We start from the raw sequence: 19,815 nt of genomic DNA, 5'->3' as shown, positions 1-19,815 counted from the left end.
CACATGTACTAAGTTTCCGGTTAATACAATTCTAGCATAAATCATAAATATTTATCATGATATAAGGAAATATAAATAACAACTTTATTATTGCCTCTAGGGCATATTTCCTGCACGTATATCATGTTCACCATTTTGAGCTCGGGGGGAAATTTCTTTTGTCCCCCTGTATTCGGTGGGTGAGGCTCCTCGTCGTCGTCCTCGCTGGGCGACCCCTTCTCCTTATGTTTGGTGTTCAGCTTACCGTCCTGTTTGAAGACCCAACAACTTCTGTTGGTATGGTTGGCAGGCTTGTCGGGGGTGCCGTGAATCTGGCAGGGTCGATCTAGTATTCGGTCCAGGCTAGATGAGCCGTCTTTATTTCTTTTAAATGGCTTCTTCCGCTGACCGGATTTGGAGCCACTGAATCCGGCGTTGACCGCCGTGTCTTCGGTATTGTTATTGTTGCTTTGACGCTTGTGTTTGTTGCGTCGGGGCCTGCCGTTGCCATTTCTGGTTTCGGAAGTACCAGGGTCGCTGGCACCGTTGTTGTTACAGGCTAACCAGCTATCCTCTCCCGAGCCAAAATGGGTCATGAGTGTTGTAAGGGCTGCCATGGACTTTGGCTTCTCTTGGCCAAGGTGTCTGGCGAGCCATTCGTCGTAGATGCTGTGTTTAAAGGCCGCTAGGGCTTCGGCGTCTGGGCAGTCGACAATCTAGTTCTTTTTAATTAGGAACCTGGTCCAGAATTTTCTGGCTGACTCTCCGGGCTGTTGGACTATGTGACTGAGGTCATCGGCGTCCGGGGGCCGTACATAGGTACCTCGGAAGTTGTCTCTAAAGGCATCTTCCAAATCTTCCCAGCTGCCAATAGAATTTTCTGGAAGGCTATTTAACCAGTGCCGTGCTGGCCCCTTAAGTTTCAAGGGGAGATATTTGATGGCATGTAGGTCATCACCGCGAGCCATGTGTATGTGGAGAAGAAAATATTCAATCAGACTGAGGGATCCGTCGTGTCGTCGTATGGGTCGATGTTCACAGGTTTCAACCCTTCTAGGAACTGGTGCTCCATTACCTCATCGGTGAAGCATAGAGGGTGTGCGGCGCCTCTGTATCGGGCAATGTCGTGATGCAGTCCGGATGAAGTCCGTATACGATTTTCGGCCCGAGTGAGGTTGTGCTTGTCGCGCCAGGCCTGACGACCGTCCTCTCACGCTGGGGCACATCCCCTTGATCCGTATATTGATCTGGTTTGACCGGCTCTATTAACCTAGTTCAATCTCATTACGGGCAAGTCTCTTTACTCATTCTGTAGTGCATCATCCCGCAACTAACTCATTAGTCACTTTGCTTGCAAGGCCGTAGTGATGAGCAATACCGAGAGGGCCCAGAGATAACTCTCCGAAACACGGAGTGACAAATCCTAATCTCGATCTATGCCAACTCAACAAACACCATCGGAGACACCTATAGAGCATCTTTATAATCACCCAGTTATGCTGTGACGTATGATAACACACTAAGTGTTCCTCCGGTATTCAGGAGTTGCATAATCTCATAGTTATAGGAACATGTATAAGTCATGAAGAAAGCAATAGCAATAAACTAAACAATTATAGTGCTAAGCTAACAGATGGGTCTTGTCCATCACATCATTCTCTAATGATGTGATCCCGTTCATCAAATGACAACACATGTCCATGGCTAGGAAACTTAACCATCTTTGATTAACGAGCTAGTCTAGTAGAGGCATACTAGGGACACTCTGTTTGTCTATGTATTCACACATGTACTAAGTTTCCGGTTAATACAATTCTAGCATAAATAATAAATATTTATCATGATATAAGGAAATATAAATAACATCTTTATTATTGCCTCTAGGGCATATTTCCTCTAGTCTCCCACTTGCACTAGAGTCAATAATATAGATTACATAGTAATGATTCTAACACCCATGGAGTCTTGGTGCTGATCATGTTTTGCTCGTGAGAGAGGCTTAGTCAACGGGTCTGTAACATTCAGATTCGTATGTATCTTGCAAATCTCTATGTCTCCCTCCTTGACTTGATCGCGGATGGAATTGAAGCGTCTCTTGATGTACCTGGTTCTCTTGTGAAATCTAGATTCTTTTGCCAAGGCAATTGCACCAATATTGTCACAAAAGATTTTCATTGGACCCGATGCACTAGGTATTACACCTAGATCGGATATGAACTCCTTCATCTAGATTCCTTCATTTGATGCTTCCGAAGCAGCTATGTATTCCGCTTCACACGTAGATCCCGCGACGACACTCTGCTTAGAACTGCACCCACTGACAGCTCCACCATTTAATAAAAATATGTACCCGGTTTGTGACTTAGAGTCATCCGGATCAGTGTCAAAGCTTGCATTGACGTAACCGTTTACGACGAGCTCTTTGTCACCTCCATAAACGTGAAACATATCCTTTGTCCTTTTCAGGTATTTCAGGATGTTCTTGACCGCTGTCCAGTGATCCACTCCTGGATTACTTTGGTACCTCCCTGCTAAACTAATAGCAAGGCACACATCAGGTCTGGTACATAGCATTGCATACATGATAGACCCTATTGTTGAAGCATAGGGAATGACTTTCATTTTCTCTCTATCTTCTGCAGTGGTCGGGCATTGAGTCTGACTCAACTTCGCACCTTGTAACACAGGCAAGAACCCGTTCTTTGCATGATCCACTTTGAACTTCTTCAAAACTTTATCAAGGTATGTGCTTTCTGAAAGTCTAATTAAGCGCCTTGATCTATCTCTATGGATCTTGATGCCCAATATATAAGCAGCTTCACCGAGGTCTTTCATTGAAAAATTCTTACTCAAGTATCCTTTTATGCTATTCAGAAATTCAGTATCATTTCCGATTAACAATATGTCATCCCCATATAATATCAGAAATGCTACAGAGCTCCCACTCACTTTCTTGTAAATACAGGCTTCTCCAAAAGCATGTATAAACCATATGCTTTGATCACACTATCAAAGCGTATATTCCAACTCCGAGATGCTTGCACCAGTCCATAAATGGAACGCTGCAGCTTGCACACTTTGTTAGCACCTTTTGGATCGACAAAACCTTTTGGTTGCATAAAATACAACTCGTCTTTAAGATATCCACTAAGGAATGCAGTTTTGACATCCATTTGCCTAATTTCATAATCATAAAATGCAGCAATTGCTAACATGATTCGGACGGACTTAAGCATCGCTACGGGTGAGAAGGTCTCATCGTAGTTAACTCCTTAAACTTGTCAAAAACCTTTTGGAACAAGTCGAGCTTTTTAGACAGTAACATTACCGTCAGCGTCAGTCTTCTTCCTGAAGATCAATTTATTCTCTATGGCTTGCCGATCATCGGGCAAGTCAACCAAAGACCATACAAGTGATGGGCATATAAGAAGTATATTTTGAAGCTGGTTGAAAGGATCGATATGGTTGACTAGGAGGGGGGGTGAATAGGCAACTAACAATTTTTAGCTTTTCTTTAACAAGTTAAACTTTGCATCAAAATAGGTTTTCTAGAAATGCAACTAGGTGAGCAACCTATATGATGCAACGAGGATAGGTACACAAGCAAGAAAGAGATATGAAACAAGTAAGCTTGCTTAAATAAAGGCACGAGATAACCAAGAGTGGAGACGGTGGAGACGAGGATGTGTTGCCGAAGTTCCTTCCCTTTGAGAGGAAGTACGTCTCGCGTTGGAGCGGTGGAGGCACAATGCTCCCCAAGAAGCCACTAGGGCCACCGTATTCTCCTCACGCCCTCACACAATGCGAGATGCCGTGATTCCACTATTGGTGCCCTTGAAGGCGGCTACCGAACCTTTACAAACAAGGTTGGGGCTCTCTCCACAACTTAATTGGAGGCTCCCAACAAAACCACGAAGCTTCACCACAATGGAATATGGCTCCGAGGTGACCTCAACCGTCTAGGGTGCTCAAACACCCAAGAGTAACAAAATCCACACAAGAAAGTATGGGGGAACCAAATATCCTTTGGTGGAAGTGTAGATCTAGGTCTCCTCCTTCAATCCCTAGAAAATCAACAAGTTTGAGTGGCTAGAGAGAGAGATCGGGCAAGAGAGCTTGAAGGGCATCAATGGTGGAGTGAGAGAGGTCAAAGGTGGGAGTGGTAGGTGGGAGAAGATCCCTTATATAGTCACCCTCAGTTTCCAACCATTACTGCGTTTTTGCACTGCAGCGGTACAACCGGTCCTCGTCCCGGTACAACCGGGACTCACGGTGTAACAGCAGAACCCTACCAAGCGGTACAACCGGACAGGCGGGCGGTAGTACCGGCTAAGAAAGATAACCGGACTAACCGCTTGGCTACCGCACAACCACCGCATCAAAACAGGAGCTTGACCGGTACTTGGGAGGTGCCTAGCCGGAACAACTACATGGCCTTGAGCTCTTGGGCGGCTAAGTTCTGAGCGGAAGAACCGCTCGGACCACCGGTGGTACCGGTCATCGTGGAACGACCGGACCAACCGGGCCACTACCGCCCAAGAACAGCATCAAACCAGAGGCGAGAGCGGTACTTGAGCGGTACATGGACGGGACCACCGCCCTAGCTGTTGCAGAGCATGGTGGCGGTACCACCTCCCGGAGGCAGCGGTACCACCTCCCGGAGGCAGCGGTACAACCGCTCGAGCAAAAGCTGGTGAGCGACAAGACCCAGTGGTACAACCGCTCCAGAGAGCGGTACAACCGCCGGGCAGAAACAATGAGCAGGAAAGAGGGGAAGAGGCAAGGAAAACTCTCTCTCACACACACACCTGAGGAAGGCAAAGAGAGGGTGTTGGGGATATTACTACTGGGCATAAACCGGCCTACCTGGGCCGGATTAACTCCATCAGTAGTTCAAAGGTGTTAAAGCCCAAAGAGGCAGATAAAGGCCCAGGGCCCGTAGTCGGTTTACAACCTGTAGCCGTACATCAGCTTTGTGCATATACTTGTAATATAAGTTAGGAACAAGGAGAGACCAACCCGGATACAAGTATGAACCGGTGTTGGGACTCTCTGAACCGGCAGGCGTCACCCATGTATAAAAGGGGACGACCCGGCGGCGGTTCAAGGACAACAGACAACAACTCGAGACATAGGCGAAGCTTGTTTGCTCCCTAGTCATCGAAACCCCATCAATTCCATCACAACTAGACGTAGGCTTTACATTCCTCGAAGGGGCCGAACTAGTATAAACTCTCTTGCGTCCTTGTGTCCGCTTTAACCCCTTCAAGCTAACCCGTTGCGATGGCTCCACGACTAAGTCCTTTCTCTAGGACATCTGCCGTGACAAACCCACGACAGTTGGCGCCCACCGTGGGGCTATCGCACGATGGTTTCTGGTTCTTGGAGGCTTTGAAGGACTCAAGGGCTACGCTGTAGGCCGGATGACTAAAAGTCGTCGCGGCAAACTCTACATCGACGACGCAGGCTGGGGCCCCGAGGCTGGCTCAATTGAGTACGGGTACCGGGTCCCCTTTGGTAGCATTCACGTTTTCATTGGCAAGATCGGTGAACCGGGCCCTGAGCCGGACATCTGTGCCAACCTCGTCGACACGGCTCAGCGTGCGCGATCTGCCCGGGTTAAACCGGCCATGAAGCATGCCTTCGTGGGAATGATCCATGGAGGGAGTTATGAGGATGTATCGGAGCTTCGCGGGGCAGCTACCGTTTGTTCCGGTGACGACTCTTTGACCGGAGTAACCGAATCTCTTTATCAGCTACAAGATGGCCGGATTGAGAGCTATTCCGATGGTGACAGTATTCCGGACCCCTCTGATCTGCCTAACCGGGTTGGAATATTTATGACCGGAACACAAGCAGCGCTTCACTCTTTGACAGCCGCGACAGCGATCTCCGGTTCAGCAGCGGCAACGGCTGCCGGGGCAGGAGGCCCTGTGCGCCCTCCGGCTCAGGTTCTATCAGAACTGTTTGATGTGTTGGCTGTGCTTATGGCAGAAGTTAATCCGCCAGATCAGGACGCTCACAACACGGAGATTGCAAAGGTAAAGGAACAAATCACCCAGGCCAAAACGGATCTGGCGGCTGAGGACACCAGGATGGCCGCAGAGCGGGCCGCTTTAGATGCATAGGCCTACAAGCTTATGTTGGACCAGAGCGCGTCGCATGAAGTCATGAGGAGGAAGCACCAATCCCGCTTACCTTTGGTTTTCGAGGCCAGGGACCTTTTCAACACTCCAGGACCAAGAGCCAACAATCCGCTGGAGGGGAACCAGGCAGAAGCCCCTGGGACCGGTGCGCCGGTTCAGCCCCGTCAGATGAACCTGCCTCGTCAAAACACCGTTATACCTCGGGATGCTTTAACACCTCCGGGTCATTATTCCAACCCAATGGACAACCTTGTTGCCGCTGCTGCACGGCTGGAGGCCATTCCAGTTGAAGGTGACTCGCCACAGGCAGTAGAGACACGACGGGTCAAGGAACTTCTGAGGACAGCTTTGGCCCAACAGGAAGCGTACTCATACAGCCGCGACCGGATCCACTCGACCCCCCGTCCAAGCCGGAGTTATAGCAGACATATGGATGAACCAGCAGTATCGAGTAATGAACGACGTGGAGCACCCCGTGGTAACAACCCGACGGGTGGTGCTGATGACGCTCAGGAAGTGGTGAACCGGGCCCGAGCGCGCAGGGAGGCCGAGTTAGCCGCACAACATCAGGCTCGGCAGCTCACGCCGGTTTGTCCAACCATTTCGATCGAACCTGGTGTTACTTCTAGTTCTTTGGGGGTGCCTTGCCTCGTCCCCGCTTTACGCAACGTGCGCCTGCTCAAGGATTTCAATGGCCCATGCAAGGTACCAAATTATACGGCGGATCAACCACCAGAGACATGGGTAGAGAGCTATGAGATGGCCATGGAGATGCTTGATGTGGATGACACGGCGTGTGCGAAATACTTCACCATGATGCTTGAAGGAACGGCCCGTACTTGGCTAAAAAGCTTGTCGCTAATTCTATCAGCTCGTGGGCCCAATGACGAGCCCGGTTTATCAACAATTTCAAGGATACCTGTAAATAGCCTATGTCGATAGTGGACTTAGCTGCATGCGTCCAGGAGGAAGGAGAGTCAACGACTCATTGGGTGCGCCGGGTGTCACAAGTGTTGCACTCCTCAAACCGCATCAACGCTGACACTGCAGTATTAACCCTAGAAGGCAATTGCCGGTTTGAGCCCCTGAAGTTGAAATTGGGACGGATGAAGCGTCATTGCACCGACATGGGAACCCTCATGGCCGCTTTGGTAAAATATGCTGATTCTGATAGTACCAAGGATCCCGAGTCTGATGATGACAAGACAGGGAAGGGGAAGAAGAACAGCAGCTCCAAAGGAGCATCACTGGGTAGGCAATGGCGGAGGAGGCAAGCGTAAAGCGGATGGCAACATGGATTTTGTGGCTAATACCAACGTACAGGACAATGGCCAGCGGCGCAAGGGCAGGCCAAAAAATCGTAGTGGAGCGCCCAACCCCAACCCAAACCGCCTGAACTATTTGCTAAACCAGCCCTGTCCAAAACATGGTACGAAGGAGGAGCCAGCAAACCACCTTTGGAAGGATTGTTTTATTATGCAAGAGTTCAAGAATTCTAATAATTTCCGGTATGATCACGGATCTGGCGGCGGCTCAGGATCCGGGCCGGCTTACGGTGGAGGAAGTTTCGGTTCAGGATTTAATGGTAATCCGGGCAGGCATAATGGTCAAAATAGTCAGAACAACCAGGGTGGTTACAACCAATAGCAGCAACAGTCAGGTTACCAAAGCAACCCAAAGCAGTTGAGTAGTGGGCAGTACCATGTCTTTACCACTAGCTTGGACAAGCGAGACCGGAAGGTTCAGAGGCGGGCAGTCAACTCTGTTGAACCGGCCACACCCCGTTATCTACGTTGGTCTGAACAGCCAATCATATGGAGCAGAGAGGATCACCCACTCCACGTCGATAATCCGGGTCAGTTGGCTCTGGTGGTGGCGCCTTAGGTGGGAGGTTACAAGTTCACCAAGGTGCTCATGGATGGAGGGAGCAGTATTAACATCCTGTTACATGAGACCTTCCGACGTATGGAGCTAACAGATAAGAATCTCAAACTGTCTAATACAGTATTCCATGGTGTAGTCCCTGGCAGATCAGCATATCTCGTTGGTAAGATAGCTCTTGAAGTGGCCTTTGGGGATGATCATGATTCCAGATCGGAGACATTAACGTTTGAAGTCGTGAAAATCCAAAGTCCATATCATGCCCTGTTTGGGCGTCCGGCATACGCCAAGTTTATGGCTCGGCCTTATTATGTGTATTTGCAGCTCAAGATGCCGGGTCACAAGGGGACAATAACAGTTCATGGAAGCCGCAAAATCGCTTTGGAATGCGAGGAAGGAGATGCGGCTTATGCAGAGTCGGTTTGTGCCACCGAGGAGTTGAAGTACTATAAAGACAATGTTGATCCGACGGACATGACTCCGTTGAAGAAGCCAACTACAGAGCATGATCCGGCCCTGAAATTCAAATCGGTAGCAAAAACTAAGCTTGTTGACTTCGTGCCTGGCGATTCGTACAAGCAGTTCAGCATTAGTGCCAACTTGGATCCGAAATAGGAAAGCGCGCTCATCGAGTTCATTCGTGAGAATCGGGATATTTTTCCATGGAAGCCCTCTGACATGCCAGGTGTACCGAGGCAACTCGCTGAGCACACACTTAATGTGGATCCTAAATACAAACCGGTGAAACAGTTCCTCCGCCGGTTTAACGAAGAAAGACGCAAGGCGATTGGGGAAGAGGTAGCCAGGCTCTTAGCAGCTGGCTTTATTGTTGAAGTTTTTCACCCTGAGTGGCTTGCCAATCCGGTGCTAGTCCTTAAGAAAAACGGCACCTGGCGTATGTGTGTGGATTACACAGATCTTAATAAAGCTTGTCCAGCAGATCCTTTTTCCCTCCCCAGTATTGATCAGATTTGATGCTACGGCGGGTTGTGAGCGTTTAAGTTTTTTGGATGCATATTCTGGCTATCATCAGATCAAAATTGCAGTTAAGGACCAGGAGAAGACGGCATTCATAACTCCCTTTGGAGCCTTCTGCTATGTGTCTATGCCCTTTGGGCTCAAAAGTGCCCAGGCAACTTATCAACGGTGTGTACAAAATTGCCTTCACAAGCAGATTGGCCGTAATGTACATGCTTACGTGGATGATATCATGGTTAAATCCAGGGAGAAGGAGACTCTGGTTGATGATTTGAAGGAAACCTTTGATAACCTAAGGACGTACAAGATGATGCTTAATCCGGACAAGTGTGTCTTTGGGGTACCGGCGGGCAAGTTATTGGGTTTTCTGGTGTCCAACAGGGGAATTGAAGCTAATCCGGAGTGTATCAATGATGTTCGACACCTGGCAGGCCGGATTGCCGCGTTAAGCCGGTTTATCAGCCGCCTGGGTGAGAAGGCGATCCCTTTGTATCAGATGTTGAAGAAGACGGATCAGTTCGTCTGGAGTTCTGCTGCGGATGAAGCATTTGAGGACTTAAAGCGGCAATTGACCAATCCGCCTGTGCTCGCCGCTCCCATTAACAAGGAGCCGTTACTGCTATATGTTGCTGCTAATGCTCGTGCGGTCAGCGTGGCTATTGTGGTGGAACGAAAGGAGGCAGGTAAGGAGCATCCGTTTTAACATCCGGTCTATTATATCAGCGAGGTACTCATTGAGTCCAAGAAAAGGTATCCGCATTGGCAGAAGCTGGTGTACGGAGTTTTTATGGCAAGCCGGAAGCTTAAGCACTACTTCCAAGGGCACCCAATTACGGTGGTCAGTTCTGCTCCTTTGGGATATATCATCCAGAACCGGGAAGCAACTGGCCAGATTGCGAAGTGGGCTATAGAGCTGGGGCCGTACGGTTTGAAATATGTGCCTCGGACAGCGATTAAGTCTCAAGCACTTGTTGATTTCATCAATGATTGGACAGAAATGCAAGTACCTGAAGAAAAGCCGGATCATACGTATTGGACCATCCATTTTGACGGATCCAGGCAGTTGGAAGGCTCGGGGGCTGGAGTCGTATTAACTTCCCCACGAGGTGATAAGTTTTGTTATGTTCTCCGTTTAATGTTCCCTTGTACTAACAATGCAGCTGAGTATGAAGCCTTGCTCCATGGTCTTCGGATGGCTAAGGAGATGAATCTAAGTCGAGTTAAGTGCTTCGGTGATTCGGACCTTGTGGCTCAGCAAGTGTCTGGCACTTGGGACTCCAAGGACCCACTCATGGCAGCATATCATCGTGAGGTGGATATTGTTGCAGGTTATTTCAGAGGCTATCAGGTGGACCACGTGGACCGGCGGAAAAATGAAGCGACGGACGCTTTAAGCCGGCTGGGCTCTCAGCGCAAATCGGTCCCACCCAATGTTTTTCTGGATGTGCTGCACAACTCGTCGGTGAAGATCCCTAGTGAGGAGGATTTGGCCATTCCTGATCCGGAGGCTCAATTGGTGGCGGTTCTTCATGTTATTCCGGATTGGACGCTTCCTTATCTGGCGTACAAGAACCGAGGCGAGTTGCCAGAAGATGAAATTCTGGCCCGGCAGATAATCCGGCGATCCAAGTCCATGGTTGTCATCAACGGTGAGTTACATCATTGCAGTGTGTCAGGAGCTTTTCAACGTTGCGTGTCTCCTGAAGAAGGCCGTGAAATTTTGCGGGAGATCCACGAAGGATATTGTGGTCACCATGCCGGTTCAAAGCCTCTGGTGGCTAAAGCATTTCGCCATGGTTTCTATTGGTTAACTGCTCATGCTGATGCGAAGGATCTGGTCAGATGATGTGATGGTTGCCAAAGGTTTTCAAGATGTGCTCATGTACCGGCTCAAGAATTGAGGATGATTCCAATTACTTGGCCGTTTGCGACTTGGGGGCTAGATATGGTTGGGCCTTTCAAAAGGTCCAAAGATAAGAAGACCCACCTCCTAGTGGCGGTGGACAAGTTTACAAAGTGGGTGGAGGCAGAACCTGTTAGCAAGTGTGATGCGGCCACGGCGGTTCAGTTCATCAAAAAGGTGATTTTCCGGTTTGGCTTTCTGCACAGTATTATCACAGATAATGGTACCAATTTATCCAAAGGTGCGATGAAGGAGTTCTGCGAATGGGAGCACATCCGGCTCGACGTTTCATCAGTGGCACACCCACAGTCCAATGGTCAAGCAGAAAGAGCTAATCAAGAGATCTTGAGAGGCATCAAGCCCCGGCTCATGGTTCCTTTGCAGAGAATGCCGGGTTGTTGGGTAGAAGAATTGCCGTCTGTGTTATGGAGCATCAATACAACACCCAACAGGTCAACAGGATACACACCGTTCTTCATGGTTTATGGAGCGGAGGCGGTTCTCCCCAGCGATGTCCGTGATGACTCACCTCGTGTCACAGCTTATGTTGAAGCGGACAACGAGACAGCACGGCAAGATGCTTTGGACCGGTTGGATGAAGAGCGTGACATCGCAGCCGCTCGGTCGGTGATTTACTAGAAAGATCTTCGTCGTTATCACAGTCGCCGAGTCAGAACCAAAGCCTTCCAGGAAGGAGATTTGGTGCTTCGGCTCATCCAAGATCAGACTGATATGCATAAGCTATCCCCACCTTGGGAGGGGCCTTTCGTGATCAGCAAGAATCTGCACAACGGGTCGTACTATCTGATCGATATTCGAGAGAAGGACTCACGTACATAAGAGGAAGAGACTAACAGGCCGTGGAATATAGCTCATCTTCGGCCTTACTATACCTGAGCCATTGGCCATACTTATGTACATATTATGACAATGTATATATTATGATAATAAACCGGAACCTCAGCTAAAGCGGGGTATCTGTTCTTTTACATCATGTGAGGTTACACGGAGTTGCTCTAAAGCGGCCTCCGGTTTACCCCTTGAGTTCGCTTTGCTAAAAGCATCGTGTTATATCACTTAGAGGATTGGTCGTGTCCGAACCAATACCATGCCTCTTGATAGGCGAAAGCCACCAGATCACTTGGGGACTTGGTCATGTCTGAACCAGTCACGCCTCTTGATCGGCCTAAGGCCACAGAATCACTTGGGGGCTTGGTCGAACCCAAACCATGACCATGCCATTTGGTCGGCATAAATGCCACAAGAATCACTTGGGGACCTGGCTAACTAGAACCGTAGTTACACCTAACGGGAGCTTGGTCGTGTTTGACCATGGTTACGCCATTTGATCACCTTAAATAAATTTTTTTTGGCAAACATTTTTGTCGTTGCTTTTGCTTCATACTTTTGTTTGAAGGGGGGTTTTTGCTTTTTATTATGTTCTTTAAACCAGCAAAGTTTTTTAACCAACCAATTGACGGAACATAGTTCACGTCAATCCGGAGACTATTTGCCCGGTTTGATCCTTGTTGTTAACATCCTCTTACGGAGTAACACGGTGTTTATCACAACCCGGCACGGTTTTATTATAAACCGGCATAATATGGGAGGAATTATCAGTACTCAAATTTTGGGTTATCACCCTTACTACAAAAGGTTGGTAAAACCAACGATGTGATTCAATGTCACAGGTATGATATATTTCATATTTGATTATACATATATACAGGAGTCGTTATTTCCTCCAATAGTGTGGGTTTACAAAACTCCGCTTCAAGGTTGGCCAAGACAACTTCACACTCAACGGTGGCAGGTATTATGTATCGCAAAAAAAAAATTTGATCATATATACTTAAAATTTTTGTTTTGGATGTTTTGACTTTATACGTACAGATATCATATTCCGCCTGATGGTACAACCGCGGTGGCACTTAACGAGTTTCTTATTTCAGAAAGTATTTTGGAAAGTTCATTACCACAGGAAGAACACGTTATGCACGAAGGCATATCAACGTCAAAGGTATCAGCTAGCCTATTACAAGGCAACATGGTGCCCATAATAACATAATTGTTTTTCACAAAGGAGAGACAGTTTTGAAACCGGCTTCCGGTTTAAGATTGGCCACCAGCCTGGCCTGATGGTTGTGGGTCATCCTGCGCCGCTTCAGCTTCCGTTTCTCTACCCAATGGCTGGAAATCCACAGTTGTCCAGTCGATTCCCATTAATGCTTGAAAAACAGCTTCATCATGGATTAGCGAAGACGGATCAATATCGGGAGCGTAAGTATGCTTACGGATTGGAGGGATCAGGTTTTCCGATTCATGGATTGGTGCAGCTATTCGCTTGTTCTGGCTGTCATATTTGGCTTGATAATGAGACAAATCTGCCTCCTCAGCCAGTTGACAAGCTAGCGGACGTACCTCCCAGTTTATGGCTCGCAAATCCGCTTCACCAAATTCTGACCCATCTTCCTTCAAGCTGGGATAACCCTGAGCCGCTTCAATAGGATCAAAATCCGGCACCCAGGCTTTTGCCTGGATTAAAGCATTGATTGCACCGGTTCGAGCAGCAGATTTCTTCAGCTCTTCAACCCGGGCAGGAAGCACTGACAGTTTCATCAGAGTATCTTGAATCAAATTGGGCGCCGGTTTGTTATGAGATGCGGTGTAGATGATCCGCTGGGCACCAGTGTACAATTGTTCAACTAAGGTATAGGCGGCTTTCAGTTTCCTCCGCACATCTGACCCCAAGTGACCAATGCGTGTCCCTGAAATACCATAAAGGGTTAATAAACCGGCGACCCTATAAAGAAGGCAGAACCAATTCAGAAGGCAAGATGGCTTACCAAAGATAGCAGTGGTCATGGCATGAACGTGCCTCTTTATGCTGGTCAGTTCATCTGTCACTGGTTTTAATGCAGCCTCGGCATCCTCTGCTCGTTTGGTCAAAGCGGACTTTTCAGTGGCCCAATCCGCCCGTTTCTTCTTGAAGTTCTCCTTAAGTTGTTCCGTGGCGCTTAAGGCACTGGACAATTCCTCTTTTGCTTTGGAGGTTTCAGCTTGTTGGGTTTTCAAGTTTTCTTGAAGATCGACGACTTGGTTTTCTTTCGCCTTCAGCTCCGCCTGCAGGCAGATAGATATATGTTTCAACAAATCGGTAGAAGGATTCAAGTGCCAACCACATAACAAGTTATGTGCTTAACACTTGGGGGCTAATGCATATTCGATCTTCATCTTTCAATGGGTTACAAAGTCCCAAGCTGAATACAAGTATTCAACTTGGCACTTGGGGGCTAATGCATATTCGATCTTCATCTTTCAATTGTTTACAAAGTCCCAAGCTCAATACAAGTATTAAACTTGGCACTTGGGGGCTAATGGCTATTTGATCATATGTATTCTGATGCGGCAGTTTCATTTACTTAAAGTATCGGTTTAACTACGCTAAGTTGAACCGGCCCTTGGGGACTACATCAGCAAATTTCAAAGCATCAAGATTCATATTATTAAGTCCCGGTTTAAAAGAATATTTCAAATCGGCCCTTAGGGGCTAGGAGAGTCAACAAGAATGAAAGCATACAAGCAAGAAAGGAGCATATGGAAGTTACCTCATATTTATCCTTCATCATATTAACCAAACCGACTTCACAGTCACGGCTGGTATACAGACGGTTCAGATAGCCAGAATGGATATCTCGGGCGTTCAGAGCAGCGTAAGCCGTCAGATCAGCATTCCACTTGCCTTTGCCAAAAGCAGCTAATTCCTCCTTGGCAGAATGTTTGGATAAAGCGACAGGGTTGCTTGGCTCAGTATGGCCAGTGCCAGTAATGACAACTTCATCATCATTCTTACCGCCGGTTTGCACTGGAGCTATTGGCTTGTCAGTAGGTTTCGCGAGACCGGTGGAGCTTTCAACCCGGAGGGAACCTGTGGGCTGATGGATAGGACCTGAGGTATCAGTAGGTCTTTCCTCGGCAGTGAGATCATCATCTGGCTGCGGTGGATCATTGGGAATATCCTCAGGAATAGCCGCTTCAAGATTGGGTGTTGTGCCTGGTTCAAAAATGACATCTTCTTCGGCCGCTTTATCCAGGCGGGCCTTCTTGCTCGGCCTAGGTTTGGCCCTGAGAAAAATAACAAAATTAAATACAACATATGTTCTAAGGCAATATACTGCAAACATCACAATAAATATAGCTTACCCAAGCACCATTTTGAGCGGTGCGAGCTGAGTAGCCTACGACTCGCCAGAAGATGAGTGGGAAATAGCCTGATAATCAGAGTGAGACGGATTAAGAGGTTGATGAAAGCAGCCCACTTTAGGACAAGTACTGACAAGCGAATTAGAGACCTCGAAATGACGTTTCCGAACCGGACTGTTCGGTAAACTGGCAGAGGTAGCTACCTGGCCGTTGTGCCGGGTGGTGCGGCGAGCTTCGTGTTGTTGAGTCTTCATAAGAAGTTTAGGATCCAAATAAGCAAGAGGATGAGAAAATTTAACTTTCCGGTTTGCCTGACGGATTTTTTTTGAAGGAAAAGTTTCTGAATCGGAAGAGAGAATAATTACCTCTGCAACATCCGCATGGCTGGCTTCGGCATCATCCTGACAAATATCATCATCAATAAGATGCATGAAAAATAAACCAAGTGAGTCAAGCTCTACCTCAAAGTCCGGATTATCCACCTCGTCATCAGGGGCTGGATTAGAAGATGCAATGGTTGTTTTCTGGTGGGCAGTCTTCTTCACAGCTTTAGTTTTTTGCCGGGTTGCTCTTTCCGGTTTATCTATTTTCTCTGGTTTCTCCTGCGGTAGCTTTTTGCTCCAAAACGGGTCATCACCCTGATTATGCAGACACTGACATTAGAAACAATGGCCAGACATATCGATAACAGATTCAGCAAAGAGAAAAATCAAAGTCTTACAGCTGGCGGTTTGTTGGTGGCGCAGAAGGGAAGCAGGCCGGTTCTAGCGCAGATGTGCTCCGGTTCATTCAGTATCTTACGCACAGCCTTCGTGATTTCTTCACCGGGCAGCTGGAGTCTTGAATGTCGCAGTGGGTCATCCACACTATCAGTATATTCGCACATCAAACCGGAGCGCTGACTAAGGGGCAGTATGCTCCATGATATCCAACAGCGAGCAAGGTCAACCCCTGTTAAACCGTTGGCCATAAAGGCTCTGAGCTTTGACAGCTGGGGGGCATATTTGCTTCTCTCCTGGGCAGTCAATCGTTGAGGAAAAGGATGGGTATTGCTGAGCCACTCCGGACGAAAACCAGGCAAGGGATTCTCACCAGCAGGGGAGGTGTCTTTGCAGTAGAACCATGTCTGATTCCACTCCTTGGGGTGACTGTGCAGCTTGGCGTGAGGGTATGTGACCTCTTTCCTTTTTTGAATCGCCATGCCACCCAACTCCGTATTAGAGCCATCAGTAAACTTAGTACGGCGGTTTAGATGGAAAAGGTCTCTGAATAATTCCATTGTGGGCTCCTCTTGAAAGAACACCTCACAGAGCACTTGGAAGTGGCACATATTTGTAACAGAGTTGGGGCCAGTGTCTTGCGGATGGAGTTGGAAGTCAACTAGAACATCCCGGTAAAATTTAGAACCGGGCGGTTTAAAACCCCGGGCTAAGTGGTCTACGAAGACAACAACCTCTCCTTCTCGAGGTGTGGGGGGGCATTCTTTGCCAGGAGCCCTCCAATGGATGGTGTCTTTGCTGCCCAAGGCGCCAATCAGGACTAAATCGTCCAGTTGATCCTCTGTGACGCGAGAAGGGACCCAGTTGCACTCATACACTTGCTTGGCCATGCTGAAATCTAAAAGGTACATTGATATGTGCAACGTTAAACCGGAAGCAGATCTATCTAAACCGGAGTTTTATGAAGCAACAACATATGGTAGTTCAACAAGGGGACTAATGGCATATACCGGTTTGGAAAAATTTCTATCAGGTTAAACCGCCTGATCTAAACATTGAAGCAATTGAGATTGCGGATGGTTAAGTATGCAAAAACAGGTTTCACAAGGTCTTGTTACGGCGTTGGATCTGAAGCAAGTTCAGAAAATAAGAAAAATAGTCGAAGATCAAAGCAGAACAGTATTGAATCAATGGGCAGAAGTATATGTGAGATCTATGGCTTTGGGCAGGAAACTAACGGCGGATACTAAAAGTTACCGCTACACAAAGCAAGGGTTCACATGTGCATCCAGGAGCTAGTACATGAGTATGAACAGGTGATGAACACCGCAAGGACACGAAGCCCTAGATCAGATCTATGTTGAGAAGAACAGAAGACCTACCAGAGCTGAGGAAAACACGGAAGGTCGTCGCGGCTTTCTGGCGCGTTCAAGTTGATGCAGCGGCCAAGGGTGATGCAGAAGACGACGGCAGCAGCGGAGCTTTGATACTGGCGACGCGAGGAAGACGAAGAGGAAGGGCACGAAGGGAAGAAAAGAAATGACCCTTCGGGCCTATTTATAAGGCAAAGGACATGTGTCAGGCGCGGGAATCAAGGGACCATAGATTTTGGAAGTAGGGCGGTCACCTCAGTCATTGCGAATCTATTAAACAAGAAGATATCATGGATGTTTTCTTTATGACAGATGATGTCACGCCGGTTTACAGCGAACAGTGAAGATGACGTCACGGCGGTTCAACAACTACAAGAAGATGTTGAAGACGAAGATTTTTGCTAAGGATTGACATGAACCTGTTCAAATCAATCTGGGGCCTAATGTTGGGGATATTACTACTGGGCATATACCGGCCTACCTGGGCCAGATTAACTCCATCAGTAGTTCAAAGGTGTTAAAGCCCAAAGAGGCAGATAAAGGCTCAGGGCCCGTAGTTGGTTTACAACCTGTAGCCGTACATCAGCTTTGTGCATATACTTGTAATATAAGTTAGGAACAAGGAGAGACCAACCCAGATACGAGTATGAACCGGTGTTGGGACTCTCTAAACCGGCAGGCGTCACCCATGTATATAAGGGGACGACCCGGCGGCGGTTCAAGAACAACAGACAACAACTCGAGACATAGGCGAAGCTTGTTTGCTCCCTAGTCATCGAAACCCCATCAATTCCATCACAACTAGACGTAGGCTTTACCTTCCTCGAAGGGGCCGAACTAGTATAAACTCTCTTGCGTCCTTGTGTCCGCTTTAACCCCTTCAAGCTAACCCGTCGCGATGGCTCCATGACTAAGTCCTTTCTCTAGGACATCTGCCGTGACAAACCCACGACAGAGGGTGAGAAAAGTGTACGTGAACTGATTCCCCCAGAGCTTCCTAATGAGGATTCCCTCTTGATAGTACGGGTACTCTACGACCAAAGAAAATAAAAACGTAGAGGACACGTCTTTGATCTTTTCCTTCGAGAGGTAATAGCAATCCGATGTAAGCCTAAGCATCGAGAACCTGAAACATATAGCACACATTTAGACCACAAAGGGTTGTCATCATCATCCAAAACATAAAGTAGGGAAATGCCCTTTCAATCTCCCCCTTTTTGGTGGATGATGACAACAACACGATTTCCAAGAGATAAGTCAATGAAATCTAGACGGAACTCCCCCTGAATGTGTGCCCCAACAAGTACTAGCTGTTAGAAAGCATGGGCACACTTTCAGGACTAGACTCCCCCTAGATTTTATAGACTCATCACTCTGAGCTCAAAAGGATAGACAATATAATACTTAGAGGCAATAATAATGATAAAGACCTACGAATAAACAGAGTAGCAAGTCTAGCAAGTCTCACACATAGCACGGAACGAAACAAGTCCACAAACAAACACAAAAACACGAGAACAAGAGAAACAACCCAAGCAAATCCCCGAGACCTATAGAACCCTCTCCCCCTTTGGCATCAAGACACCAAAAAGGAAAAGAGCGAAGCTAGCGACCCAAAGCTCAGGCGTCCTCCTCTGACTCCTCAGTCGCATCTGGATCTTCATCATCAGAGTCGTCATCGTCGTCGTGATCAGATTCTTCCATGGCATTGTCAGTTGCTGCAAACGAGGATGATGGCTGGGGAGGGGCTTCATCATCAGTCCAGGTGCTATGGGTAGAGATCCAACGCTCCTCTGGGGTGATGTTCTTCTCAGAGCCACTCTGAACCTGCATGTTGAGGTGCTTCATCATTGCAATTTGGCGACGCCGTGCGAGCTTCTCATTGACATGTGCCTCATACATCTTCTTCTGGATGTCAGCCTGGAGACAAAAGGTCTTCTTTACCTTGGAAGTAAGTTTGGCCACCCACGAAGGCTTGGCCCCTGGCTCCAGCTCAAAGTCCTCGTCGTCAGAAGTAGCATAGACATCCTCAGGAGCATGTTCAGGGAAGCGAGGCTCGGCATGCTTCTTCTTCTTAAGGAGCTTGACCTCATGAACAGTGAGGTTGTCTGGAGAAGTGAGGAGCTCTCTAGGACGATGAACAGCCCACACAGAGTTCAGAAAGCACATGACAAACGGAGCGTAGATTGGGACTTTATGGTAGATGACCATGTTGTACATCTCATGCCACAGCCAATTGGACACATCAAACGTTGCCCCTGTCCCCACCATGGTCTTCATAGCAACCATCAAATCAACCAGATAGCCATGAATCTCATCTTGATTGCCCACCTTGGGCAAGAGCACATTGCGGAACACTCGGTGCATGATGTCATAGACCTTCTCCAAATCCTTGGATTCTCCAATAATCCCACGGCCCCTAATGTACAGAGGGGCAAGCTTCTCCTTAGGCATGGACTCAGGAAAATCATGAGGGCGAATGCCACCCCTTCCTTGCAGACCGGTATCCTCGTACCCAATAGCATTGCAGAAAGCCCTCCAGGGAACGTGAAACAATTCATCGCGACACATGAAGGTGAGAGTGCACGCATCATCTTCTCCAAAATGAACCGTGGCATAGAACTGATGGATAA

Source organism: Triticum urartu, chromosome 3 (genome assembly GCF_003073215.2).
Source record: "Triticum urartu cultivar G1812 chromosome 3, Tu2.1, whole genome shotgun sequence".
In the NCBI taxonomy this organism is placed as follows: Eukaryota; Viridiplantae; Streptophyta; class Magnoliopsida; order Poales; family Poaceae; genus Triticum; species Triticum urartu.
The sequence above is the reverse complement of the archived record's forward strand: the minus strand, read 5'-3'. Positions refer to the sequence as shown.